The following is a 10,964-nucleotide window of genomic DNA, read 5'->3' as shown; positions in this document are numbered from 1 at the left end:
ATCTAAAAAAATAGTTATAATTATATGATTATATAAAATATTTTATACTGTCAGTATATCAAAATTAAACTCTTGTAAAAATTTAGATAAAATTCTATTTTAGTGCATAGTATTTGACTATTTGAGTTGAATTTTAATTTATTTTTTAAATATTTTATTTTTATCTTAAATATTTTATTTTTTTATATTTTTTCTATTATTATTTATAATTATGCTACACATATATTAAAATCAACTATTAATATAAAATATATGTTAAAATACAAAATATATATTGAGAATGAATTAATAATATGACAACTTATTTTAATGTACAAATAATATTTTTAATTTTTAAATATGAGAAACAAAATAAAGTCTTAATTTAGAATTTAAAACGGTGAAAATGAAGTGGTTTTTTATTGTTTGGGCTCACATTCTCTTTCCGTTTGTTGTCTAATACCTTTCTTTTTTTTGCTCTCATCATGCAAAATAAGTATCATTTATTAAGTGGGTTGGTCTAGTGGTTAACTCAATAATCTGCTTAAACAAGTATTTTTGTGCATGCAGTAATTTATTGGCCAACGACAAACTCCTAAATAGAGTTTAGTACCGCCACGGATTAATTTTTGGCTATCGGATTGAGAGATACCGTGAAAAACAAAAAAAAAATCATTTATTATATAATTAAATGTATATAAAAAATTACTTATTAATTAATCATCTATATATAATACACATGCGTGGATGCATGGTAGTTAATTTTGGATATTTACATGACATTTTTAATAAGTATAGCTATCGTTGTTCAAATGTTTAATATTTAGGAAGCAGTGGGGTTTCCATGATTGTTCTTGTATCCGCTTTGTTGATTGAGATAAGAAAACAAGCCAATATTCTCGCATTACATTGATGAAATTCTCTGAACCCATATATATGTCACGGAAAATTTTTTGAAATAAAATAAAAGAAAAAAAGAAATTTGAATGCTCCGCCTCCTAACTTCCTTTCCTGATTTACATATAAATCGGTGTGCCACTGTGGGTTGGGGTGGAAAAAGGCCAGGCGGTTTGTCAGGAACCTGCAGTTTAGTTTGTGTTTGGCCTGGCTTGTTACAAAATAGGTACAGGTTCAGACTCTTTTAAAAGCCTTAATACATTAATAGGCCAGACTCAGACTCACTATTAGCCTTATAAATCTGTCTGTCTGGACTTGTTAAAATATAATTAAATATATAAATAATTATTTATTATTAATAAAATTATGAGATATTTTAAATTTATTATATTTTATTATAAATATTTTTGTATATTTTAAATATGTTAAAAGTTTAAAATTTTTTATAAATATTAAATATATGACATATTACATATAACTATTTTTATTAAAAAATAATTTTTTAAATAATTTTATTTTTATAAAAAAAAATTATCAGGCCTTTTAACAGGTTTCAGGCCAGGCCAGGCTGAATAACAGGCCAGACCTAGTATTTTATAAAGAGCCTATAACAAACTGCAAGCCAGACTCAGGCCAATCAACTGTATGACAGGCCAGATCTGTTAAGAGCAAAGCCTGGTCTGACTTAGCCTATTTCCACCCCTAAGTGTGGGATACTTTCATTTTGCACCAAAACCTGTGAATGGTATCTCCATTTTGCACACCACACAAAAAAAATTATATTTATAAATAAAACTGGTTTAATTTGTTTTGTAAATAAATTAATTAATTTATTTATTTAAAAAAATTATGTATATAACTGTTAACTGATATAATGTCACTTAATATAGTGTTAGTCTAGATATTTATATCAGAATTAATTAGAACTGTTAACTGATTATAGTTACTAACTAATTAGAGTTAATTTTTAGTTAGCATTTATATATATCTTTAATTAGGAGGTAATTAATATTTGTGGCATTTTACTGTATATTGAAGTGGTATAAAAAGAGAATATAAATTTATTTTATAGTTATTTTTTACTATTTTATTATTATTCAAAATGTGGGTCCTATCTTTATCAATCTCATTTTCATTCTATTAAAAAAATCTGTAAACTTACATTTTTACCATATAATTCACCTTAATATTTTTGTGATTCTCCATAGTTCTTGAGTAAAAAATCTCAGGTATGTTTTTTTTTTTTTTTTTTTTTTTTTCTCTCGCACTCATCATCAACCTGAAACTTTTTTATGACTCTAAATTTTGTCATGGTAGATTAAAGTGCAAGCATAGATTAAATTTGGAATTTTAGAAAACAACATTTCATAAGAAGATTTATCTTTTAAAACTGAATTAAGTAATCAATTAATGAGATAGGCAGTATGCCCAACTGCATAAGTCCAATAATATTTAGGAATTGATAAATGAAAAAATAATGTTCTAGCCATATTTAATAAATGTTGATGCTTTCATTTAATCACTTTATTTTATTGGGATATTTTTACACATAATGTTTAATGCATAATACTTTTTTCAGTTAAAAAAAATTGTGAAATTAAAATTTAAATCTATTGTCCAATCTAAAATATTTTATAGTTTTTTCAAAATGTATTTGAATATATGCTACAAATTTTTTAATCAATAACTGAATTTCAGATTTCATTTTCATAAAATAGAACCAGGTGAATCGACTCTTGTCGTTGATCACAGTTAAACAATATTTATGTCTAGCAATCAAAGGAATAACATAAGGATCTCAAACATTAACATGTATCAAATCAAAAAAATTTATTAGATTTTGTGACGCTTTATACAAAAAAAAGTTTTTTTTGTTTTGCATAATGACAGAAATTACAAAACTTCTTACAATCTATATTATTAAAGAGAGGATATTTTCTTTTTATTACAAGCATCTTATCTGTAGGGAGGTATATGTTCGAGTCTAAAATATCATGTTTTTGTATTATTTTATACTCTACGTTATGCTGTTATATAAGATAATGTATTTGTATTGTGAGATTAATTGATGGGTTAATATGTATAGGGTGAAATGTGAGTACAGTTTTATGTGGCACTTGTGAATCTGGCAATGTGATTATCAAAGTATATTGAAGCAAATTGTCATATCGTTCGAGATAAAATTCGTGAGAGTGTTCTTAAGTTATTGTCAATAACTTTAGTCAACCAAACAGCAAACCTCTTTAGTCAACCAACACAGGAGATCTTTTCACTAAGACTATGTGGCACCATGACCTTTTAATTCATGTTTCTCCAAATTAGAATTATTAAATATTCGCACTCCTAATTTGAAGAAAATATTAGCTGAAATAATATTATCTAACATAGTGTTAGTCTAGATATTTATACCAGAATTAGTTAAGATTATTAACTGACTATAATTACTAATTAACTAAAGTTAGTACTTATATATATTTTCAGTTAGGAGGTAGTTAATATTTTTGTGATTCTACTCCTTATTTCTTTAGTAAAAAGTCTCACATTCTCATATGCTCATTCACTCTGTTTTTCTTCTCTCGTACTCGTCATCAACCTGCAACCTTTTTATAGTTTTGGATTCTGTTAATAACCTGAAATTTAAGAATTAATGGTCAAATTAGTTTTTAAAAGATGGATCATTCTTTAAATTCATTTTTGATAAATCAAATTAGTCTTTCAAAAATTATAAATTAATAAAACGTTAACTGACAGCATACATGATATTTAATATTTTCAATTAGATACTGAACAAATATATTTATAAAAATCTATCAATTTAGTCTATTTTTCCAGTTATCCTAATCCTAATATAACTTAACGACACTAAATTGATAAATTTTTATAAATATATTTATTCAGCGTCTAATTGAATATGTTAGTAGGTGTCATGTATGATGTATATTAATGCTCTGTATCATCAATTTTTAACGAAAATTACTAATTAATGAGTGATTGAAAGACAAAAATGATTAATATATAATCTTTAAAGGACTAATTTAATTGATAAATTTTTTTAAAAATAAATTTAAAAAATAACTTATCTTTTAGGAATTAATTTAACTATTAACTCTATAATTTAATTTCATTAGTAAAATTCCTTGTACTAATGATGAACAGACTTCTTAAGTAGCTAGGGACGAAAGATGAGAGAAACCTTTTCTGAAGTATACCATCCGTGTATTATTGGCCTCAAAACATATGAATCAATGCCAAATTAAAGATGCCCGAATTTCATTGTCTGACAGCCTCAAGTTATGAGCCTCTATGAAAGCTAAGATTTGGACATGTTAAAGTGTGAGAGATAAAATTAACTAATGATTTTATAGTTAACAACAACATATATAAAACTATATATGTATGTGTGTGATGATTTGAATTTCTAATTCTTCTTATCAACTAGTACATCTCTGTTTAGTGAAATAAAAGTTAAGGTAAAATTAATAATATTCATGATGTTACCAGAATTTGGACATGGTTTTAGATTTTTTAAACATTTATATGGTGTAAGTTGGTAATTGAATCAATGTGACAAAGTTAGGTAGTGTGGCCAATAGCAAGAGATTCAGAGCTGTGAGTGATTTATGTGGTAACATGTCCATGGAGTTGGCATGGCACACACAACACAATGAGGTTGCCTTATTGGGAACATAAAGGTTATAATTACTTTGATGATACTCTATGCCTTCGGAGATTGTGAAAGGTTAAAGGGTTTGGAGTAACTTAAACAATTTCATCGTTGTCTTTTTTTTCTCTTTGTATAAACCTTGCTAAGCAACAACTAAACGTGACATTTGACATTAATTCTAAGCAAGAGTTATATTTATGAGGGACATGGAGTTTTTTTTTTTTTCATAGTCTTTTTTTAGTCGAAAATATTTAATAATAAAAAAGTTTGAACTTATTTTAATTAGTATGTCAAAAAATTTAATTTTATTTAAGTATTTGTTATTGATTAATAAAGTATTATCTTCGAATTTTTTTGACACTTAGTTAAACAACCAAGTTAATGAGACAACTCAAATTTTAACCTATAAATAACTCTAACAAATCTTTAGGTATATGCATAGTTGATAGTAGTGATAATAATAGATGCATTTGCTAAATTAAGAGTTTGATGTAAGGTGAAAATTCAGGTGCAGTCGACTTTACGTGAAGTTGATAATTGAGAGTCGATAGATGATTTGATTAATTTGACTAAATTTTTTTCTAACAACTCTCAACTATCAACTTCACGTGACGTCAACTGCACCCGAGTTTTTACCTTGATGTAAACTTTATATTTGTCCACTATGAATGACACGTACAATATGTGTATGACTAAGAAATTAAGACAAGAGTCACATAACTTACAACCATAGGGTGAGAATCGAAATAAGGGGCTGCCCAATGATATCCATATATAGATAGAGGATAGGGTTAAGAGGGGTGAAATTGGCAGTGTATATAGATTTTTTTTTTATTTGTAATATTTGCTTTGTTTGTTTGTAGTTTGTACTACTTTTTTAGTTTTTTTTTTTCTTTTTAAAGTAATATATTAATTATTGTTTTGATTATGGAAATTAAGAAAGGGTAGAGTTAGCAGGTTACCGAGGAAGAGGAGGTGGGTGTGTTTTGGGAATGGAGCAAAAGAAAATTGTGACATGTGATGTGAGTGAGAGGAGTTTTTGGAATAAATTAGGGCACAGGTAACGATTTGGGAGTTTATATACAATTAAGGGTTTAGGTTTTGACTGTTTTCATGCAATTGAGCTGCACGAGGCTTATCTCTCATAAATGTCACTAAATTTTAGGGTTGAGAACCTTTATGGCTGGCACCTATCATTTTATTTCCAAGTATTTATTTTAAGTATGTCTTATAAAGACATTAATTGAAGTACTTAAAAGAGAGTTTATATGAACAAATTAAATGATTCAAAATTTTAATATATTTGTAATATATTTATGAAAATTAAAAAAATTATTTTTTTATTAATAATAATCTGAAATCCAGACAAACACGCCTAAATCGATTCTTAAAAAATTTCAAATCAAACATTTATAATAAATTTTTATTTTATAATAGATTTCAAAAATTATAATTTTGTGAGAATCTCTCTCTTGTAAAGGATAGTAATTTGTCTTATGGTGATTTTTTTATCTAATTATTTTAATATAAAATTTGTTAGAGACTTAATTATTTGTTTATCATATTAAAATTTTGATTGAAAATAATAAAACAGTTAAATTTATTTGACTGAATAATTCTAAGAACTTCTAAAAAATAAAAATGATTAAAAACTAAAATGTTTAATTTAAAATTTTTGAGACTAAATTAATTATTTCGTCTAAATCTAAATAATATCCTGAAAAGTGAAAACCCATGTTAATAAATTATTTTTTAAATAAAAGGCATACGGTTCCCATCCAATTTTTTTAAGTTCTATTCAAAATTATACATATATATTTCCTTTCCTTGGAAAGGCAAGGTGTTTTGTTTTGGACTTTTTCATCCAGAGACAATATATAACGACAAAAACTTACTCAGTTTAAAGGATTTTAAAATTATGTTAAAGTTGAGTCTGCATTATTTTAATGTCATGCACTAAAGTCTACACATTTTTTTTTTTATCGAACTTAAAATTTTGTGTTCTGCTATCATCTCTCTCCAATATATACTTAAAAATTGACGAGTGTGTTAAAAATGAGCTAATATGTGTTAAACTTAATTCAACTAAGCTCAATAAGAATAATAAGCTTAACTTAGGCACGAATTAGTGTTAAGAAAGTTCAGTTAATTATTTGTAATATATAAGTCTAGTCTATATCCTGAGCTTGAGCTCAAGAAGACAATATCCTATATACTCAATTTATAATATAAGAATTAGATTTAATAATAGATACATGTGGAAATATATAGTAAATATTCTACTTATATACATGTTATTAAATTAGAAACTGCAAATCTACATTTCAATTTATAAGTATAAAAAGCGAAGAATAAGCTCAGCTCGTTTAACAATTTAGCTAAAACTTCACTCTCAATCTAAACAACTTAACGCGTGAAGAGTTGTTAACAAATCAAATTTTTATCGGAATTTTTTTATGCGTTTTTTTGGGTCTTTCATGTCATCGTAAGGAGTCAATGTGAACAGTAAGATAAAATTTTTAGGCAGTTTAAAATTCATAACGCCAGCCGCGTGAATGAATCTACAGCATTGTCTAATTCGTCTTTGTCATCATTTTACTGATTTTTCTTTAGTTGTTGAGTTTTCGAGATATGTGTTGAATCAAAATATTCTTCTTCGTCTTCTTAATGTTCATTGTCATTATTTTCAATCCGAGTATTGGTTAGCTCGACTATTTGATTTGCCATTCGTGATTTTCTTCCGTCATGCGCTGATTAGCCTGTTGTAATTCCGTTATTATTTGAAGAAGCTCGTATGGTGTGGGAAAAGGTAGGTCAGCCATGAGCAGGTGTGAAAATTTTGGAACCTATAGAAAGAATGGTTTTTGTTTTGAGGCCCCACGGTGGAACTAATCGTTCTTGTAGAGGTTGGTCAGTGTATAGCTCGTCTGCCAGTGAATACTTGTAAACTTTCTGTCAGGATGAGGTATACGTTGGCAATGAGAGAACAAGGGGTAAGTACCTGCAAAAGGTACTCCGACGCTCAAGTCAGTAAGTGAGTAATAAGTTTTGTAGAAATGCAATGAATAGAACAATCTTCTTACCATGTCCTTTATAACAGAAATGAAAAATAACCGTTGTATATTTGAGTACTAATGGTATTTTAAGTCGAGAGTAATAACATATCTGACGTTTTGGTACTTGTTTGAATGTCAGTTATTGACAGTTAATCTATAACGTTTATGGCTAAGTTATAATTTGTAACTGATATATAACAGTCGTATTGTGAAAATTAGTAAAGCTAATTTTAGAAAATATATAAATAAATAATAACTAAATAAAATGAGAGGTAATAAACAATCTTAGTTTATAACCTTAGAATTTTAGTGGTTGAAAAAGAGAAGAATTATATACCTCTAATTGACGGATGGTTCATATTGAAGAGACTCACCTATAAATTGAGTTTTTCTTTAATTCATTTCAATCAAGTCATCCAAAGAGAATAACATAATATTTCTTTGAGTAGTTTTCTTCTATATATATAGAGAGAAGTGTGTTCTCCTTTTGTCAAGAGAGAGTGTTATTGTAGTCTCCTTGTGAGAGAGAGAAGTTGTAATTCTCAAAGAAAGTTATTCAATTGTTTTCATATTTTATACAAATTCCTAATTTTTCATCTCTATATTTTGCTGTGTCATTTGTCTGGTACCTAACAGTGGTATCAGAGCCAAAGGTTGCTGATTAATATATTTTTTTCTCCGCTGCAAGTTACCGTCTAAAAAAAATGGCAGCAAAGTATGAAATTCCGAAATTCAGTGGGAGTAATTTTTCCATATGGAAATTGAAGATAAAAGCCATTATGAGAAAAGACAATTGCGTGACAGCAATTGAAGGTAGACCCACTGGAATTACAGATGAAAAATGGAAGGAGATGGACAACAATGCTGTTGCAAACTTACAATTGGCACTAGCTGATTCAGTTTTATCAAGTGTAGCAGAGAAAAAGACAGCAAAGGAAATTTGGGATGCTCTCACCAAATTATATGAAGTCAAGTCACTTCACAACAAGATATTCTTGAAGAGAAGACTTTATACTCTTCGAATGAGTGAATCCACATCGGCAACGGATCACATCAACAATCTAAATACGCTATTTTCCCAACTCTCATCGTTGGAATATACCATAGCGGAAAACGAACGTGCAGAGCTCTTACTTCAAAGTCTACCAGATTCATATGAAAGCTCTTATTTCAAAGTCTACCAGATTCATATGATCAGCTTATCATTAACTTAACTAATAATGTTTTGACTGATTATCTTTCTTTTGATGACAGGCTGCTGCGGTTCTTGAAGAAGAATCTGGGCGCAAGAATAAAGAAGATAGATTAGAAAGCTCAAAACAAGCAGAGGCTTTGTTGATGACAAGAGGGAGATCAATGGAGCGTGGTTTCAGTGGGAGTCAAAGTAGACCAAAGTCACAAAGTAAGAAGCAGGTCAAATGCTACAATTGTGGTAAGAGAGGGCACTTCAAGAAAGATTGTTGGAATAAGAAGAGTATAGAGAAGGTTCCAGAAGGATCAAGTTCTCAAAGATGTGTTGCAAGTACCTCTGAAGATGGAGAAATCCTGTATGGCGAAGCAACAATTGGTTCTAAAGGAAGTAAACAGCTCACTGATGTTTGGATTGTTGATTCAGGAGCAACATGGCACATGACTCCTCATCGTGATTGGTTTTGTACATATGAACCTGTCTTGGAAGGATCTGTGTTTATGGGAAACGATCATGCCTTAGAAATTGTTGGAATGGATACTGTCAAAATAAAAATGTTTGATGGTTCTATTCGTTCACTTCAAGGGGTAAGACACGTGAAAGGCTTGAAGAAGAATTTGTTGTCGATTGGACAACTAGATGAACTTGGTTGCAAGACCCATATTAAAGGTAGGATCTTGAAAGTTGTTGAAGATTCTCTTGTAGAAATAAAAGGTTTAAAAAAGATTGTAGCAAATAGATAGGAGATACTTTGTAAGAGGCAGAGTCTTATGGGAGATACTTTGCAAGAGGCAGAGGCATCAGTTGCTTCAACAAGCCAAGAAGAAATGACGATGATATGGCATTGCAAACTAGGCCACATGTCAGAACGAGGCTTGAAGATTCTTGTAGAACGTAATCTCATTCCCGGGCTCAAATCGGTAAACTTACCATTTTGTAAGCACTGCGTTACAAGCAAACAACATAGATTGATGTTTGGTAGATCAACTGCTCGGAGCAAGAACATATTGGAGTTGATTCATTCTGATGTGTGGAAATCGCCAGAGATGTCCCTAGGAGGAGCAAAATATATTGTATCATTTATTGATGATTACTCTAGGAGGCTATGGGTGTACCCGATCAAGAAAAAGTCAGACGTGTTTGCGATGTTCAAAGAGTTCAAAGCAAAGTTAGAACTTGAATATGGAAAGAAGATCAAGTGTTTAAGGACAGATAATGGAGGAGAATATGTTGATGGTGATTTTCTAACATTTTGCAAGCAAGCAGGTATTCAACGACAATTCACAGTTGCATATACGCCTCAGCAAAATGGTGTAGCAGAGCGAATGAATAGGACTCTCCTAGAAAGAGCATGAGCTATGTTGCAAACTGCAGGTTTAGCCAAGTCTTTTTGGGCAGAAGCTGTTAAAACTGCCTGTTATGTGATAAATTGGTCACCATCAACTGCAATTGGGTTGAAGACACCAATGGAGATGTGGCAAGGTAAGCCATCTAATTATTCTTCTTTACATATATTTGGTTGTCCTGTGTACGTGATGTACAATTCCCAAGAAAGAACAAAGCTAGACCCAAAGTCTAGAAAATGTATATTCTTGGGTTATGCTGACGGTGTTAAGGGGTATCGCCTGTGGGATCCCACTTCTCGCAAGGTAGTTGTCAGTAGATATGTGATATTTGCAGAAGATGAATTGCAAAAAGAACAAGAAAATGACAGCACTATTAAAGAGATAACCACTGTTCAAATAGATGAAAAATGCAGAGAAGGTGATCTTTCTGAACCAGAACCACAGCACGAAGAACAAGAAGCAGAGGCTAATGACATAGAAGTTCGTCGATCTACTCGACAAAGAAGAACACCATCATGGCACTCAAATTATGTTTTGACAAACCATGATGCATATTGTCTTTTGACAGAAGATAGAGAGCCAACAACTTTTATGGAGGCTATGCGCAATCCAGACGCTTCTATGTGGATGACAGCAATGCAAGAAGAAATTAAGGCATTACATAGGAACCATACCTGGAAACTTGTTGCACTTCCAGCAGGTCGGAAAGCCATTGGTAACAAATGGGTTTACAAGATCAAACGAGATAGTAATGATCAGGTGGAACGCTATCGTGCAAGATTGGTTGTCAAGGGATATGCTCAGAAAGAAGGTATTGACTTCAATGAAATATT

Source organism: Arachis duranensis, chromosome 9 (assembly GCF_000817695.3).
Source record: "Arachis duranensis cultivar V14167 chromosome 9, aradu.V14167.gnm2.J7QH, whole genome shotgun sequence".
Lineage (NCBI taxonomy): Eukaryota > Viridiplantae > Streptophyta > Magnoliopsida > Fabales > Fabaceae > Arachis > Arachis duranensis.
Note: the sequence above shows the minus strand (reverse complement) of the source record.